At 43.3% G+C, this 19553-nt stretch overlaps 1 long non-coding RNA gene across 2 annotated transcripts; it reads left to right on the top strand.

Annotated features, from left to right (window-relative positions):
- Positions 1–3678: 3678 nt before the first annotated feature.
- Positions 3679–14503, top strand: LOC127307710 (uncharacterized). 2 transcript variants are annotated; one of them, XR_011746955.1, is made up of 7 exons: positions 3679–4607; positions 4696–4729; positions 4958–5034; positions 5919–5994; positions 6159–6270; positions 13799–13874; positions 14039–14503. It is a non-coding gene; the product is annotated as an uncharacterized lncRNA (long non-coding RNA). The 2 variants fall into 2 exon arrangements; XR_007855775.2 differs by having other exon boundaries at positions 3693–4729.
- Positions 14504–19553: the final 5050 nt, after the last annotated feature.

The raw sequence follows: 19553 nt of genomic DNA, 5'->3' as shown, positions 1-19553 counted from the left end.
TAATTGAAGATATCGGCTCTCCAGTCATCCTGTCTGCATGGCTTGATAAACCCGGCGTCCAACATTTTCTCGATCTCTTTCTGGACTTCTTTTAGAATATCGGCCTTCGTCTGACGTGCACGTTGCTGGAACGGCCGAAATCCTTTCTTGAGAGGGAGCCGATTCTCAATGATGCTCCTATTTAACCCAGGCATTTCTGTGTAATCCCATGCAAAGCAATCTGGGTATTCTTTCAACAGAGCTATCATCAGGCTCCTCAGATGTGGATCTAACTTTTTGCTGATAAAAGTTGGTCGTGGCTTATCCCCAGGACTAATGTCAACCTCTTCTAGCTCATCAGCCGATGTAAACCCATACCCTAGCTTTCCGTCGCCTGCTAGATCGATGCTCAACACAGGCAAAATGTATGGCGAGGATAATATGAGCCGATTGCTGGAATCGGCCCCCATCTTGATTGCATTACTCAATGAAGGTTTACAACTTGTTCGTGCTTTACTATGACTACATGACATGCTCGAGGCGAGATCATCACTCTTTATTTTTTGGGGCCGATCACAGGGATCAGCCTTGCCACGTACGTCGCTCGACTTTGCTCTTGTTACACTGTCAGGCCGGTGGATAAGACCAGCCTCACCCCGTTTTTTGTCACTTCGATGCGCTCACAGCCGTCCAAACTGACCCCAGAGAGTGGCTCTTGGTCTTCCGCTTCCCAAATGTTCATGCCAGCCATTGAGATCTCAGCTGAGTCATCTGCATGGACGACCTCTACTTCATCTCCATCCCACTGTATCAAGCATTGGTGCATTGTGGATGGAATGCAGCAGTTGGCGCGAATCCAATCTCTCCCTAGCAGGACAGCGTAGGTGCTTTTGCTGTCGACGATGAAGAATGACGTAGGGATGGTCTTTCGGCCTACAGTTAAATCCACGTTCAGAATGCCTTGCGCTTCTGATGCTTGGCCGTTGAAGTCGCTCAATGTGACGTTGGTTTTGATCAGATCCGCGCTAGAGCGTCCTAGACGACGTAGCATGGAGTATGGCATTATATTGACTGCCGCTCCCGTGTCAACAAACATCTTGTTGACGGGCTGCCCGTTGATATATCCTCTTAAGTACAGGGCCTTCAGATGTCTGTAGCTCTTTTCTCTTGGCTTTTCAAAGATAACTGGCCATTGGCCACAGTCAAGCTGTGCTACGGGTGCCTCTTCTGTTTTTGGAGCACAAAACTCCGACGGAAGTATGAACACCATGTTTGTGCCAGCCGATGCCTTATCATCGGCTTTCTTTTGTTTGGGGCGCCATTCTTTCTTCTGTGGACGTCCTTCCTCGTCCAAAGTTTGCTGAATTTTCGTGGCCAGATCGGGCCGCGCTTTCCTTAACGCGTGCAGGTATTGTCTCTCGGCTTCCTCCACGCTACGTAGTCGCTGAACCCTACGTTTTTTAGAGTGACTGAGTCCATCAGGGCACCACCTTGGCCGGTGGTATCTATCTTCTTCTTCATCTTCTTCTTCTAACTCCTCGAGATCTTCCACCCGAGAGGACTCAGCTTGCTTGTTCCGAGATGAGAGAGGCCCTAGACGTTTGAACACTGACACGTCTCCTGTGCCCTTCTTCTTCTGTCTACATTCTGGGCAGTTGCCGATTGTAGGTAATCGGCTCATTCCTGAGTCCCAGCAATGCTTAAAGAAAGGACAATCCCAGTGTCTGTCCATGTTCTCCTGCTCTCTTGACTTTTCCTTAGCGCGGCGTTCATATCCTTCGTCGTCTCTATCATACCGACGATATTTTGTGTTGTCTATACTAGACTGACGATCCCTCTCGTCGTCTACGTTGTATCGCCGGCGTTGGTTGTACTGACGCTCATATTTGTTAAGGAGATGCTCGGAGAGTGGTCGTTGATACCGCACATTCCTTACTTGTTCTTCTGAGACATACCGTCTGTCATCATATCGGGGCCGGTCGCTTGGGCCGGCCTCCTCCTTTTCCTTGCCACGAGAGCGACTGCTCCCTTCTTTGCCCCTACCAGGGTGGTATACAGGCCCTGCCATGTTAATACTGAACGAGAAATCTGGCTGGCGCCTCACGGCGTGATTGCACTCCACCATGTTGACGGCAGGAAACGGTTGCGTGTCCACTTTCATGGCGTACTGGCTGAAAATTAGACGGGCTTGTTCTATTGCCATTTGGATTTGATGACGCAACACTTTGCAGTCGCTGGTGGTATGGGTGAACGAGTGATGCCACTTGCAGTATGGCCTTCCGTTCATCTCTTGCACCGTAGGGATTTTATGGCCTTCGGGTAACTTCAGCTGCTTCTCCTTAAGCAATAGATCGAAAATCTGCTCAGCTTTGCTTACGTCGAAGTCAAACCCTTTTGCAGGACCTTGTGGTTTAACCCATTTGCAGGACACGGGGTTTGCCCCCTGAGCCCATTCAGCCACGGCTACATCCTGGTCTCCTGCGGAGTCTTCATCCTCTTCTATCTCAACTAGGCTTACTGTAACACCCCAACTTTTGCAACCTTGTTTAATTGTCCTGAGTGCAAAAATTAGGGGGAACAAAAACTTTTTCTATAGACTAATAAAGGTGAATTGCCTTGATCTGTTTGCTATGATGAATTGCCTTGATCTGTTGGTAGATGAATTGTCTTGATTTGCTTGTTGAATTTTGTCTTGAGCTACCTCATAGAACGACACCCCTAGTGGTTAAACAAGCAACTCACCAAATAAAACACATGTGTGGCTTAGGAAGAATTGTTTTCCTTCTTACTACATCAAACCTCTCTCCTGATGACAACATGGGTGTGCCATCTTGATTTTTCTCTTTGTGGTACAAGATAGCTCAATCATCCTTAATTCACAACTTGGTGATCTCAATGCATGGATCTCATCTGTGCATCTCCCTCTACAATTTCCACATCCTGCATGTCTCATTCTACCCTTGCATCACATATATTCAACTTGATCTTATACCCTATCCAATGATTCAACTCTAGATCACTTCCTTCACTTTTACCTCTTGTTTTTATTCAAGTTTAATCTTCACAAAACCAAGAGTGGGGATGATGGATACATTTTGTAGCCACCATCTACCCTTGAGAACACTCCTCCCTAAATTAGTTTCCCTCCTCAAAAATCCTACAGTTTTCCTTCTCTAGTTTTGATCACAAAACTACTTCTAGTTTTATTAAAACTTTCCAAGATTTCTCTTCAAAGAAAACAAGGAACTGAAATGGGTTTTGTTTTTCATCCCATTTCTACCAAGTATTGATTTATAAAACATTATTTCTATTTTGCTTTGTTTTAACAAAAGGCTTGTTTATGGTACCCATACCATTTCTTGTTTACTTTAAATTTGAGAAAAACTCTACTTTACTTGAGAAAGTAGAATATGTTGAACCCCTATGTTCCAAGTAGTTTTCTCTCAACATCTTCAAAATTCCATTCCACTTGAGTTCATTCCCAATTGTGTCTAGACAATTGAGGTGTTCCATATAGTTTTCAAATGAATCCTTTCTCAAATGGCAAAACTTGCACATCTTATGCACATCTCTGATCTACCACATTGTATCCCTCCATCCTCCAATTCTTGATCAAATGGATAATCATTTGATACTTTCAAATCACTCCCAATTGACCTCTTATTTGAAGAGCAACTTATATTTCATTATGCCTATCTCACTCCTCTATTATTTTCCATCATCACCTTGACCTCATGAATTGATGATGTATGTCAATATATTCATCCTTGTGAGTATATGGTTACTTCACTCACCATCTCTCCTAGCCTTGCTCTACCATTGTCTAAATCACCATCACCACCATCATCTCTTGGGCACATCTTTTATCAGGTCAGAATGTCACCACCATCTACTTTAGCACCCTTGTGCATTAGTATCACTTTGCCTAAAATTGTATATCTTTTTAGGCCACCATTTTAGTAATTTGTGAGGCACTCAACCTTGGGTGTCATGCATGTGTAGCAATTATCTCTTGTTGATCACTTGTGCATGGCCAAAAATATGTGGCCGGCCATGCCATGGCACACATGCATCATGCCTCTCCATTTCCCTCTCTCTCACATAATTACTCCACCTTGGGATGCCTCTCCTCCTTTGTCCCTTCCCAATGCCACAAATAAATTCAGCTTGGGTCAAATATCTCTTCCCCAAACCAGCCTCCCAACTAACCCAATCAATGAAGAGGCTACCTCCCAACCAACCCAATCAATGAGGAGGCAGCCCACCCCCTCTCCCTCTATATAAAGGGGCTTGGCAGCCCACCCCCTCCTCACTTGCTCTCACTTTTCCACTCCCCACTCTCTCCTCCACTCCCACACACTCTCCTCCTACCTCTCCCCACGAAATTGCTGCTCCTCCTAGCTTCATGGCCGGCCATGGCCATGGAAAGCTCACCAAGATGCAGCTCCTTCCTCCCTCAAGCTCATCCTCACCATGAGAGCCTCCCCCTCCATCTTCTCCCCAACCTTAGATGGTTTAATCTCCTCTTCTTCTCCCTCCTTTGCTAAGATTGGATCTTGATGCAGGTGCATGTTGGTCCAAGCATGGAGAAGGTTGAGCTATCCTCAGATCTGAAGTTCTTGAGCAAAGTTCGTCCAAAACCTTGCAGTAATTTCTGTTTCTTGCTGTTTCAGATTCTGGTACGATCTTGTAAAATCCGCCAAATCTCGTGTGCAGATCCAAATCGAGTGGCTCAAAGTTCTACAGATAGGTATTGAAAATATCTACAACTTGGCGTTGCTCTCATCCTCAAATTCGTTACGGATTTTGCATGATAAATAAAGTTCTGCAAACATGCAGAATCATTGTTTGTTAGATTTCTTCTGTTTTACAAAACCTTTTTGAGCAAACTCAATTTTGGGTGAAAGCCCTCTCCAGTACCTTAATTTTGGCGTTGGGTTCACTTCAAATGACCTAATGGAATTGAAATGGTTCACAGATCAAGATCTGGTCAGATCTGACTTTGTCGAATTAAATCAGGAGCTTGGGAACGAATTTTTGAATGAAACCAGTTGGGTAAGAACCACCTTTACAATACCTTTCAGATGCAGCTGGCCTCATATTTTTATGAGTTGTGTACGATTTGTGGTGAATTAAACTTATTCTGTGTGTTCTGCAGACATGGCTGTTAGCTTTTAATTCATCAAAAATCCATTTTTGAACCTAATTGAGTGATTCCACTTCTGTAGGATTGCTGAATGTTTTCTTAATCATCTCAAACAAGTTTCAAACCTTTATCTGTTCTGCAACTCCATAGTTAAAGCAAATGGTGAAAACATGCAGTGAACTTGTAAATCCATTTGTGAGAGTTTCAGAAATATTTTGAACCCAAATCCAATTGCGTGTGAATCTCTGTTTAATTACCTTTCAAATGCCAGTGGCCTCATATTTTTAGGATGTTTCTACGATTTATGGCTTACAGATCTTGTTTTCTGTACAGTCAGATTCAAAGAAATTCCTAAAATTGTAGGTTTGATATTTTTGGGTGTTTCCAATTGGGTTAGTCTTGTATTTGTACTGGATACCTTGGAAAAATATTGTTAGTCTCTGTTCACACATATTTTTTGCTGTTAGTAATGTTTATGTGTGACATGCATTGTTGAAGCAAAACTTTTCGGTTTATTTAAAACCCTTGACAAACTCTTTTTAGTAGAGTTGGGCAACCTTTGTTTTATGCTTGCAAAACAAAACCTCTGCAACTTAACATTAGCTCTTTTGTTTTGCTTAAGTTTCCAAATGATGTGGAATATGGTTTGCTTCCTATTTTGGATGTAGTGTTTTGGGAGCAAATTAAATTGGGAAAACTGATTTCTACTCTTCCAAAAATGTTTGAAATTGTATTGTGTATGTGTTTGATGCCAAACTAATGCATTTGTCCTCTTCATGATGTTATCTACCAGGGGATATTTGGTTTATACCATGGTGATAACCGAGAGAGGCAATTGCTAAGTTGTGACGCACTCATACCTCTACTAGGTAAATAAATGTGGTTTTCTAAATTAAAACTCTTAAAGTTGTTTTGTGGTATCTATAAGTCCTTAGTATGTTATACCTTGGCTGCATGGTTATTGTTGTTTGTTGAATGTTGTTTTGTTGGTGCAATGTGTTTATTGTGTTCCTTTTATATTTTCCGACGATAGATGCGAACAATTCCGGAGAAGAAGAAGAAGTGGTTCGGACAAGGATTTTATTTATATTGACGGGATTCTTATATTGATGAAGTTGAAGAAGTCCAGGGACAAATAAGCCAAGGCAAGCCATCTTTTGATCTCTGTTTTGGTGTCTAGTTGGATGTCATTTGTTGATGTCCAAAGCACCTTGAATTCTATGTGTGTTATTCTCTCTATTTATGTCATCTATGTGTGTTTCCAAGTGGGGTACTCCCTAGTGGTGATACTCCACCTTTGTCTTGTGATTATGGGATACATGGCATCATGGCCGTGCTACTCCCATTGGTTATCATGTATGCCCAACTTGAGCATGCATAATCTCAAGAAAATAACTTACATCACACCCACCCCTTTGTAGTATAGAGGTGTCTATGTCATGATCTTGGTGTATTCTCCAATTGAGAGGAGTATGCCGTGCACCCTATTGGAGAGTATGTTGGATAGTAATACTCCACTATCTAAGTTGTATAGTTACCACCACAAATCTGTGAGTATATTCCTCCTTGTGTTGTCATAATACATGCTTACCATAAGCAAGTATGATTCACTCCACTACACCTTTATACCCCTCTATGGCGTGATGACTCTCATCTCGGCCGTAGTGCAATAGTAGTTCAGCTCATGAAACTTTAGGTTGGGAACCCCTCAAGGTTTTACCTTGTTGTAAAAGTTTTCAATAAAACCTTGGGCATGATGTTTTCCCCAAGTGAGAATTTATGAAAGGAAAGGATTTGGTAAAAATGATGAGGTTATGAAAAAGGTTGGGTTTTATGAAAACTTTGGCGCCTAAGTACTCACCCATGACAATTAACTAGCGCAACCACAATATCCAAAGTGGGCACGGGCTTAGTCCGTAGTTTGTTGAAGTTGACATGAGATACCTTCACCACTCTCTAGGAGGGTCACGATGACCTCTGACACCGGGTTGCGCTCTAAAGGAGGCAATACACTGCATTAACTTGCAGCCGGACGATTACTGAGGGTCTTCTGTCATGGCGCCGGAGATACGCTCAAAAGGAGGTATGCTGCCGGGGTGCCGGGAAGGGGTAAGCCCGCAGGGAAGGACTCATGACAAGGGAGACAGGCGAAAGGCTATGACTGATTATTCGAGACTCGCATACTTTAGTATGACGAACCGGGGATGATCTCGGCGGATTTATCGGTTCTTGTGGGGAAAGTGCGCACACTCTGCAGAGTTAAATCTATTCGAATAGCCGCGTCCGCGGTCATGGACGGTTGGAATGGCTGTTGCTTAGCCTGATGAGTTTTGGTTTACAAAATGGTTTGGCAAATGAAAGGAAAGAACTTGTTTTGATGTCTGGGAAGGGTACGGGAAAGGCTGTGTCGACCATATGGAGATGGTCGGGAAGGACAAATAAATTGGGTTGCTCCCTTCCTAGTGTTTCATGTAGAGGAACTTTTCTTTAACAAAGATATAGAGATGTCATAGGACTTCCCTAGCAATCCCTTCAAATGAGATGGTGGTATGCTAACTCTTCTTTAACAAAGATATAGAGATGTCATAGGACTTCCCTAGCAATCCCTTCAAATGAGATGGTGGTATGCTAACTCTTCTTTAACAAAGATATAGAGATGTCATAGAACCACCATAGTGTCCGCATCACTTGAGATGCCGGTATGCTATAGCAACAAGAGAAACTATTTCTCTTTCACATGCTTTATCCACGAGAGAAACTATTCTTCCTCTCTTGTCTCCTTTAGTTAGAATTGTTATCACCTTCTTGATGGTTTGCGAGTACAATTCAAATGTACTCACGGCTTTGTCCCTGGCTATTTACTTGGCCAGACTTGGAGGAACATGATGGATGAAGAAGGAGTTGACGACGTCTATGCGAGCTAGGAACGTCTTCCCAGTCAGTTGCCTGTAGGGTTTAAGGCGAATGACTTGGGCTCTGCGCTGTTGAAGTGATGATGCTACTCTGATGTTTAGTTAGGCCCTTCGAGGCTATTATGTAAGTAATGGTCATGTGACATTATTGTAATTTTCTTATTCCGCTTTGTAATGGATGGTGTAATTTGATATCAGTTCGGTTATGTGTTCACGGCGCACTGATCATGGGATCGTGAACTATATACATAACAGGGTATTTCGGACAGTTAGTCCGGGGTCCCCACAGAGCTGGTATCAGAGCTATCCTGACTGTAGGAGACCTTAGTTAGCATGGACGTTAGTTAGGAGACAAGTAATTGGGAAAAACTATTTACGAAACAAATTATTTCTTTAGTAGGAAGCATAGCTTCTACTCCTCTTATTTCTTCAAAGCTTCTAAATTCTTATCTCTCCGCTTTATTAAAATGTTTGAAAATTCTTACTCTATTGTCTCATCCACTTCAAACCCACATGTTAGACGATGTCCCCAACTCAGACCGGAGACTCAAACTCAAAGATGGATCAATCCCTCGGGAAGACTCATATATCTCCAACTGCAGCTATTGAAGATTGGATGCCGACGTAGCCGTGTGCTTGTTGGGATGATAACATCATGTCTTTGGTTGTCACCAAAGTCCATCAAGGAGCTGACCTTCTTCCTCCGTGGACTTGCACTTTTTGCAGTCATCTGGGATCAAGTCCTCAGTTCTTGACTAGTAATTTTTAGGCCAGCTACAAGAAGTTGACGATTTCGGGAGTACCTCAACAACTACCTCTTCGAAGACCTCACGTCCCCGGGATGTTGAGCAAGAAGACTACGCAGTTTTCTCCTCCGCCTCAACATAGAAGACCGAACACCAGGCCTGCTTCGCAACCAACTGCCCCGAAAATCCATGTTGGAGTCCATAAGAGCAAAATGAAGACGGCAACATATGTGACCAGCCCCCAAACCAATAGGATGGATAGGACAAACTCAATCGCTTTGATTGAGCTACCCCCACGCATTAGGCATTCCATGGGTACTTAGGTTACCATGCCTGGTTTGATGATTGCTTGTAGTTCCCTTGTGTGCTGCCTTGAGTGTCTTTTGTTTGTTTGTTGTGTGTATAATTGTCTTGGCTTTTCGGTCTGAAAAACACCCTTAGTGTGATAAACTAGCTTAGAAAGCCTCCCAAAGATGTTTTCACCCTCACCTACCTCGCCGATGTTTTGCTAACTGCTAGTTAGTTGGATAAGTTAACGAAAAGCTCTAACTCTACCCCCGTTAGCAGTTGTTTTTCAAACATCAGGAAAACTAACCCAAACCCCCATCTACGCTAACTTCCTTCAATATCAGCTGGAGCATCTCGACTACGCCAACAAAGCAGAAGCCAATACCTTCAAGATCTGCTGAAGCATCTCCACTTCATCAAGAAAGCAGAAGCCCCTACCTTCAAGAGTGACTGCACCTCTACGAGAAGACATACTAATTTGATCTAACCTTAGAGCATAACATGCACTGACCTCGAGGATATCTTCTTGAAACCACCCTCTAACACGCCGTCTAACAAGCTGAGAGGACATTAGCGTCAAAGACAAGCTACATCACATGGTTCATCAGGTCCTCCTCAAGTGAAGCTCCTAAAGATACCTCAAGAACTCAAGACTAGGTGCAACTTACCCGCTCACTTACAACTGGTATAAGTCAACACCGACCCCCAAGCTGAAGATTGTCTTCGACGGCCTTTGTTGCTGCTTCATATGGATACCAACCAGGCACTTTATCAACTTACTAACTCGCCGCGCATCCCCTATGGTTTAGTTAACACCGTGAGTGCCTTTTGAAGCCGTGGACTACACAACGCCCTCTGAAGATGTTTCAACTCAAGACAAGAGACCGAAGACCCCTTCAAAAAGCGCCCAACAAGACTCCGTGGCCGAAACTTAGAGTTTTCAAAACCCCCGGTGAACAATTTTAAGGGTGGAAGACTTCGTCTTCCACTAAAATATTAAGCTGACTCTAAAAAGGTTTTCAGCCCTGCTCAAGCACCGTTGGGTGCACTAACCCTCCCACAGTCTTGAACCTCCGCCAGGATCGTGAAGAAGCTACAGATCCAACACTTGCATGGAGTAGTCAACCCCTTCATGAAGCTCGCCATCGGCAGGAATCCATCATGTATCCCAGAAGATGAAGCAACGACCTTCTCAACAATGGCACCTCTACAGAAAACTGGAGTCTAACTTTAGTTACACTTTACAACCCCTCTAGTTCTACGCTTAGTAATCTCGGGACGAGATTATTTTAAGGGTGGAAGATCTGTAACACCCCAACTTTTGCAACCTTGTTTAATTGTCCTGAGTGCAAAAATTAGGAGGAACAAAAACTTTTTCTATAGACTAATAAAGGTGAATTGCCTTGATCTGTTTGCTATGATGAATTGCCTTGATCTGTTGGTAGATGAATTGTCTTGATTTGCTTGTTGAATTTTGTCTTGAGCTACCTCATAGAACGACACCCCTAGTGGTTAAACAAGCAACTCACCAAATAAAACACATGTGTGGCTTAGGAAGAATTGTTTTCCTTCTTACTACATCAAACCTCTCTCCTGATGACAACATGGGTGTGCCATCTTGATTTTTCTCTTTGTGGTACAAGATAGCTCAATCATCCTTAATTCACAACTTGGTGATCTCAATGCATGGATCTCATCTGTGCATCTCCCTCTACAATTTCCACATCCTGCATGTCTCATTCTACCCTTGCATCACATATATTCAACTTGATCTTATACCCTATCCAATGATTCAACTCTAGATCACTTCCTTCACTTTTACCTCTTGTTTTTATTCAAGTTTAATCTTCACAAAACCAAGAGTGGGGATGATGGATACATTTTGTAGCCACCATCTACCCTTGAGAACACTCCTCCCTAAATTAGTTTCCCTCCTCAAAAATCCTACAGTTTTCCTTCTCTAGTTTTGATCACAAAACTACTTCTAGTTTTATTAAAACTTTCCAAGATTTCTCTTCAAAGAAAACAAGGAACTGAAATGGGTTTTGTTTTTCATCCCATTTCTACCAAGTATTGATTTATAAAACATTATTTCTATTTTGCTTTGTTTTAACAAAAGGCTTGTTTATGGTACCCATACCATTTCTTGTTTACTTTAAATTTGAGAAAAACTCTACTTTACTTGAGAAAGTAGAATATGTTGAACCCCTATGTTCCAACTAGTTTTCTCTCAACATCTTCAAAATTCCATTCCACTTGAGTTCATTCCCAATTGTGTCTAGACAATTGAGGTGTTCCATATACTTTTCAAATGAATCCTTTCTCAAATGGCAAAACTTGCACATCTTATGCACATCTCTGATCTACCACATTGTATCCCCTCCATCCTCCAATTCTTGATCAAATGGATAATCATTTGATACTTTCAAATCACTCCCAATTGACCTCTTATTTGAAGAGCAACTTATATTTCATTATGCCTATCTCACTCCTCTATTATTTTCCATCATCACCTTGACCTCATGAATTGATGATGTATGTCAATATATTCATCCTTGTGAGTATATGGTTACTTCACTCACCATCTCTCCTAGCCTTGCTCTACCATTGTCTAAATCACCATCACCACCATCATCTCTTGGGCACATCTTTTATCAGGTCAGAATGTCACCACCATCTACTTTAGCACCCTTGTGCATTAGTATCACTTTGCCTAAAATTGTATATCTTTTTAGGCCACCATTTTAGTAATTTGTGAGGCACTCAACCTTGGGTGTCATGCATGTGTAGCAATTATCTCTTGTTGATCACTTGTGCATGGCCAAAAATATGTGGCCGGCCATGCCATGGCACACATGCATCATGCCTCTCCATTTCCCTCTCTCTCACATAATTACTCCACCTTGGGATGCCTCTCCTCCTTTGTCCCTTCCCAATGCCACAAATAAATTCAGCTTGGGTCAAATATCTCTTCCCCAAACCAGCCTCCCAACTAACCCAATCAATGAAGAGGCTACCTCCCAACCAACCCAATCAATGAGGAGGCAGCCCACCCCCTCTCCCTCTATATAAAGGGGCTTGGCAGCCCACCCCCTCCTCACTTGCTCTCACTTTTCCACTCCCCACTCTCTCCTCCACTCCCACACACTCTCCTCCTACCTCTCCCCACGAAATTGCTGTTCCTCCTAGCTTCATGGCCGGCCATGGCCATGGAAAGCTCACCAAGATGCAGCTCCTTCCTCCCTCAAGCTCATCCTCACCATGAGAGCCTCCCCCTCCATCTTCTCCCCAACCTTAGATGGTTTAATCTCCTCTTCTTCTCCCTCCTTTGCTAAGATTGGATCTTGATGCAGGTGCATGTTGGTCCAAGCATGGAGAAGGTTGAGCTATCCTCAGATCTGAAGTTCTTGAGCAAAGTTCGTCCAAAACCTTGCAGTAATTTCTGTTTCTTGCTGTTTCAGATTCTGGTACGATATTGTAAAATCCGCCAAATCTCGTGTGCAGATCCACATCGAGTGGTTCAAAGTTCTGCAGATAGGTATTGAAAATATCTACAACTTGGCGTTGGTCTCATCCTCAAATTCGTTACGGATTTTGCATGATAAATAAAGTTCTGCAAACATGCAGAATCATTGTTTGTTAGATTTCTTCCGTTTTACAAAACCTTTTTGAGCAAACTCAATTTTGGATGAAAGCCCTCTCCAGTACCTTCATTTTGGCGTTGGGTTCACTTCAAATGACCTAATGGAATTGAAATGGTTCACAGATCAAGATCTGGTCAGATCTGACTTTGTCGAATTAAATCAGGAGCTTGGAAACGAATTTTTGAATGAAACCAGTTGGGTAAGAACCACCTTTACAATACCTTTCAGATACAGCTGACCTCATATTTTTATGAGTTGTGTACGATTTGTGGTGAATTAAACTTATTCTGTGTGTTCTGCAGACATGGCTGTTAGATTTTAATTCATCAAAAATCCATTTTTGAACCTAATTGAGTGATTCCACTTCTGTAGGATTGCTGAATGTTTTCTTAATCATCTCAAACAAGTTTCAAACCTTTATCTGTTCTGCAACTCCATAGTTAAAGCAAATGGTGAAAACATGCAGTGAACTTGTAAATCCATTTGTGAGAGTTTCAAAAATATTTTGAACCCAAATCCAATTGCGTGTGAATCTTTGTTTAATTACCTTTCAAATGCCAGTGGCCTCATATTTTTAGGATATCTCTACGATTTATGGCTTACAGATCTTGTTTTCTGTACAGTCAGATTCAAAGAAATTCCTAAAATTGTAGGTTTGATATTTTTGGGTGTTTCCAATTGGGTTAGTCTTGTATTTGTACTGGCTACCTTGGAAAAATATTGTTAGTCTCTGTTCACACATATTTTTTGCTGTTAGTAATGTTTATGTGTGACATGCATTGTTGAAGCAAAACTTTTCGGTTTATTTAAAACCCTTGACAAACTCTTTTTAGTAGAGTTGGGCAACCTTTGTTTTATGCTTGCAAAACAAAACCTCTGCAACTTAACATTAGCTCTTTTGTTTTGCTTAAGTTTCCAAATGATGTGGAATATGGTTTGCTTCCTATTTTGGATGTAGTGTTTTGGGAGCAAATTAAATTGGGAAAACTGATTTCTACTCTTCCAAAAATGTTTGAAATTGTATTGTGTATGTGTTTGATGCCAAACTAATGCATTTGTCCTCTTCATGATGTTATCTACCAGGGGATATTTGGTTTATACCATGGTGATAACCGAGAGAGGCAATTGCTAAGTTGTGACGCACTCATACCTCTACTAGGTAAATAAATGTGGTTTTCTAAATTAAAACTCTTAAAGTTGTTTTGTGGTATCTATAAGTCCTTAGTATGTTATACCTTGGCTGCATGGTTATTGTTGTTTGTTGAATGTTGTTTTGTTGGTGCAATGTGTTTATTGTGTTCCTTTTATATTTTCCGACGATAGATGCGAACAATTCCGGAGAAGAAGAAGAAGTGGTTCGGACAAGGATTTTATTTATATTGACGGGATTCTTATATTGATGAAGTTGAAGAAGTCCAGGGAAAAATAAGCCAAGGCAAGCCATCTTTTGATCTCTGTTTTGGTGTCTAGTTGGATGTCATTTGTTGATGTCCAAAGCACCTTGAATTCTATGTGTGTTATTCTCTCTATTTATGTCATCTATGTGTGTTTCCAAGTGGGGTACTCCCTAGTGGTGATACTCCACCTTTGTCTTGTGATTATGGGATACATGGCATCATGGCCGTGCTACTCCCATTGGTTATCATGTATGCCCAACTTGAGCATGCATAATCTCAAGAAAATAACTTACATCACACCCACCCCCTTTGTAGTATAGAGGTGTCTATGTCATGATCTTGGTGTATTCTCCAATTGAGAGGAGTATGCCGTGCACCCTATTGGAGAGTATGTTGGATAGTAATACTACACTATCTAAGTTGTATAGTTACCACCACAAATCTGTGAGTATATTCCTCCTTGTGTTGTCATAATACATGCTTACCATAAGCAAGTATGATTCACTCCACTACACCTTTATACCCCTCTATGGCGTGATGACTCTCATCTCGGCCGTAGTGCAATAGTAGTTCAGCTCATGAAACTTTAGGTTGGGAACCCCTCAAGGTTTTACCTTGTTGTAAAAGTTTTCGATAAAACCTTGGGCATGATGTTTTCCCCAAGTGAGAATTTATGAAAGGAAAGGATTTGGTAAAAATGATGAGGTTATGAAAAAGGTTGGGTTTTATGAAAACTTTGGCGCCTAAGTACTCACCCATGACAATTAACTAGCGCAACCACAATATCCAAAGTGGGCACAGGCTTAGTCCGTAGTTTGTTGAAGTTGACATGAGATACCTTCACCACTCTCTAGGAGGGTCACGATGACCTCTGACACCGGGTTGCGCTCTAAAGGAGGCAATACACTGCATTAACTTGCAGCCGGATGATTACTGAGGGTCTTCTGTCATGGCGCCGGAGATACGCTCAAAAGGAGGTATCTTTGCGGGGGTGCCGGGAAGGGTAAGCCCGCGAGGAAGGACTCATGACAAGGGAGACAGGCGAAAGGCTATGACTGATTATTCGAGACTCGCATACTTTAGTATGACGAACCGGGGATGATCTCGGCGGATTTATCGGTTCTTGTGGGGAAAGTGCGCACACTCTGCAGAGTTAAATCTATTCGAATAGCCGCGTCCGCGGTCATGGACGGTTGGAATGGTTGTTGCTTAGCCTGATGAGTTTTGGTTTACAAAATGGTTTGGCAAATGAAAGGAAAGAACTTGTTTTGATGTACCGGAAGGGTACGGGAAAGGCTGTGTCGACCATATGGAGATGGTCGGGAAGGACAAATAAATTGGGTTGCTCCCTTCCTAGTGTTTCATGTAGAGGAACTTTTCTTTAACAAAGATATAGAGATGTCATAGGACTTCCCTAGCAATCCCTTCAAATGAGATGGTGGTATGCTAACTCTTCTTTAACAAAGATATAGAGATGTCATAGGACTTCCCTAGCAATCCCTTCAAATGAGATGGTGGTATGCTAACTCTTCTTTAACAAAGATATAGAGATGTCATAGAACCACCATAGTGTCCGCATCACTTGAGATGCCGGTATGCTATATCAACAAGAGAAACTATTTCTCTTTCACATGCTTTATCCACGAGAGAAACTATTCTTCCTCTCTTGTCTCCTTTAGTTAGAATTGTTATCACCTTCTTGATGGTTTGCGAGTACAATTCAAATGTACTCACGGCTTTGTCCCTGGCTATTTACTTGGCCAGACTTGGAGGAACATGATGGATGAAGAAGGAGTTGACGACGTCTATGCGAGCTAGGAACGTCTTCCCAGTCAGTTGCCTGTAGGGTTTAAGGCGAATGACTTGGGCTCCATTGTTGAAGTGATGATGCTACTCTGATGTTTAGTTAGGCCCTTCGAGGCTATTATGTAAGTAATGGTCATGTGACATTATTGTAATTTTCTTATTCCGCTTTGTAATGGATGGTGTAATTTGATATCAGTTCGGTTATGTGTTCACGGCGCACTGATCATGGGATCGTGAACTATATACATAACAGGGTATTTCGGACAGTTAGTCCGGGGTCCCCACACTTACCGGGCGTTTGAATTTGTCCTGGTACAATTCTGGGTGGCGCTGTTCATACAATGATAGTTTCTGAACCATATGCGCCAGTGAAGTGTATTCCGCTTGGGAAGCCATGTCCTTGATCGGCGACGCGAGACCTAACACTGCTAGATCGACTGCTTCTTTCTCATTCAAACGAGCCGAATAACATCGGTTCCTGACGGTCCTGAAGCGCTGAATGTATTCCGATACCGTCTCTCCGTGCTTCTGTCGGACTTGCGCCAGATCGGCAATGCCAGCCTCGGAAGCTTCTGAGTGATATTGCATGTGGAACTGCTCTTCCATCCGCTTCCACGTCCGGATTGAATCTTGTGGCAGCGAGGTGTACCACCCAAAAGCCGAACCTGTGAGAGATTCCGCAAAAAACCTCACGCATAACTGATCTGATGCTGAAATCATGCCCAACTGCGCCAAATATCGGCTCACATGCTCAATTGAACTAGAGCCTTCTGACCCACTAAACTTTGAGAACTTAGGGAGCCGATACTTGGGCGGTAGCGGAATCAAATCATACTCGTTGGGGTACGGCTTGGAATAGCCGATCGCCCTCCTCTTTGGCACCATGCCGAACTGGTCTCTCAAGATTGCAGTGATCTGGTCCACGGTGTTAGCTGCAGGAGCTGAGCTTTGATGATTCGTGACGGTGGCATATTTAGCTAGCCACGCCTGCTTCTCGGGGTCCGATCCAGAAACACCTCCTGCTGTTCCAGCAATCCCTCCTGCTGCAATCTGGTTCATGCGCGCCCAGTTATTGCAGTCTGGCACGTATGTGCACACGTATCCGTGCGGGATCTCCTTAGGTGGTTCATACAAGAACTGGTAATCACTAGGATCGCCACCGATCTTGTAGACGACGTATGCCGGCGAACCCGGCGGCTCTGGAGCTGCTAGCGCAAAGGGAAGCTACGGCCTGGTCTGGAACGGTATTTCTCCTTGATGAGTCCCTAGGGCAGGTCCTGACGGAGAGTACTGATGCTTCATGATTTCCTGGACCACGCGAAGCGCAACACGCTCGAAAGCGTTCACCAGGCTCTCAGAATCACGGTGCAGCGAATGAACCACCATGTAATTGATTTCCTGGCGCAGAGCTCTGGTGCGTTCTTCTGAAGCGGTAGACAGATCCACTTCATCGAGAGCGCCTTCAGTTGAGAACCCTTTCCACCTAATGCCATGTGTGCGGGTCCTCTCGAAAGAGCCGATGAGATCGGCTTCGAAGAGAGCTTTAAGCTCGTTATACTTCTTCTTATGCTCCTCAGTCAGATCTTTGTACGTGACTGGGTCTTCCGCCATCTCTGGTGCAGACGTTGATGTAGTTGATGCAGAAGAATGTCCCACCGGGCGTGCCAGAATGTGTTGCCTGACAAAACCCATCGGCGAGCAGCGACGAGCAACACGGAGAGCCGGGAGGCTCCCAGGACTGCTGGTGGATCCTGGTCCCTCGGGCGACGGCCCGCAATGCTCCGGCACACGTCCAAGCTGGTGCAAGGGCGTGCCACCTGACCTATACCTGGTCAGGAAGGTGATGGATTGCTTCGACTAGTTTCCTGCATGGCATACACGTAAACATTAAATACGAGCCTCGATCGGCTCTCAGGTTATCCTGTGAATCGGCTCAGGGAGCCGATCCACCCATGATTCGTATTGGATCTACGATAACATGGTGGTCCTGCTTGATCAATACGAAGTTAAAACGATCTACGACGACTTAGGGTTCTCACCACACAACCGGAACATCCTACACGTAGTTGAGCCTGGCAGACATGAAAGATAATAGAAAACCAGCCCTAGACAAGGCCTAAAAACCAACGTAGAGTTGATTCCCGGAACATCCCCTCTAGGATCAGCAAACTACACCTTACGCACTACTGGATCATTCAACCCGTTTGCAAGGCCTAACTATGCAGATATCAAACTAATCCTTGAAGAACAAGAAACAATCATAACAGATCGAATCTACTAAATAATGACTAAGCAAGGTGCTGCCCTTACACCTAAAATAGGTGTAAAGGCAGCTAGATATCTAGGGATAGCAAAACTAAGCAAATACATCGAGATAATATCGATGCTAGCCCTAATATATCTATGATAACGGCGTTGCTCGCCATCAACAAGGCTTCAGCACGAGCAACGCATGAACAACGAATAAACTTGATACTGCCTAGATCGCAAGTCTAGGCAGCATAGCGCTTACCCGGAAGAAACCCTCGAAACAAGGGGTGGCGATGCGCCTAGATTGGTTTGTTGCGAACGTGATCGTCCTCCTTTCTCAATAACCCTAGATAAATATTTATAGTCCATAGACTTTCTAATCTTGGGAATAATCCCAACCGTGTACGAGCTAAACTCTATCTCTTAATTCTAACCGACACGTAACCTACTATAATTTACAGATACATGGGCAATCTAGCCCAAACTCTTATACAAGGCCGATTCATGAATATTTTCCACGCATATTCTCTAAGCCCATCTCAATCACGGCCCACCTCTGACTTGGTTAAAATCTGGTGATAACAGATCTATTCCTCCTTTCATAGTGTGAAGGTGACAGTGTGCATGCTATGTTAGTACTTGGTTTAGTTGTGTTGATCTATCGTGCACTCTAAGGTTATTTAAACATGAATATCGAATATTGTGGAGCTTGTTAACTCCGGCATTGAGGGTTCGTGTAATCCTACACAATTAGTGGTGTTCATCATCCAACAAGAGAGTGTAGAGTATAGCATTTATCTATTTATTCTGTTATGTGATCAATGTTGAGAGTGTCCACTAGTGAAAGTATAATCCCTAGGCCTTGTTCCTAAATACTGCAATCATCGCTTGTTTACTGTTCTACTGCATTTGTACTGCCTGCAACATTACCACCATCAACCACACGCCAGTTGTAGCATCAAGCTATTTTCTGGTGCCGTTACTACTGCTCATATATATTCATACCACCTGTATTTCACTATCTCTTCGCCGAACTAGTGCACCTATACATCTGACAAGTGTATTAGGTGTGTTGGGGACACAAGAGACTTCTTGCTTTGTGGTTGCAGGGTTGCATGAGAGGGATATCTTTGACCTCTTCCTCCCTGAGTTCGATAAACCTTGGGTGATCCACTTAAGGGAAAACTTGCTGCTGTTCTACAAACCTCTGCTCTTGGAGGCCCAACACTGTCTACAGGAAAAGAAGCGTGAGTAGACATCAAGCTATTTTCTGGCGCCGTTGCCGGGGAACAAAGGAAAGCTACACCATTTCCTCCCTCGTCAACAGCGCGCCAGTCCTGGATAGCATCAAGTATTTTCTGGCGCCGTTGCCGGGGAGGAAAGGT

This window comes from Lolium perenne, chromosome 6 (genome assembly GCF_019359855.2).
Source record: "Lolium perenne isolate Kyuss_39 chromosome 6, Kyuss_2.0, whole genome shotgun sequence".
Lineage (NCBI taxonomy): Eukaryota > Viridiplantae > Streptophyta > Magnoliopsida > Poales > Poaceae > Lolium > Lolium perenne.
The sequence above is the reverse complement of the archived record's forward strand: the minus strand, read 5'-3'. Positions and strand labels throughout refer to the sequence as shown.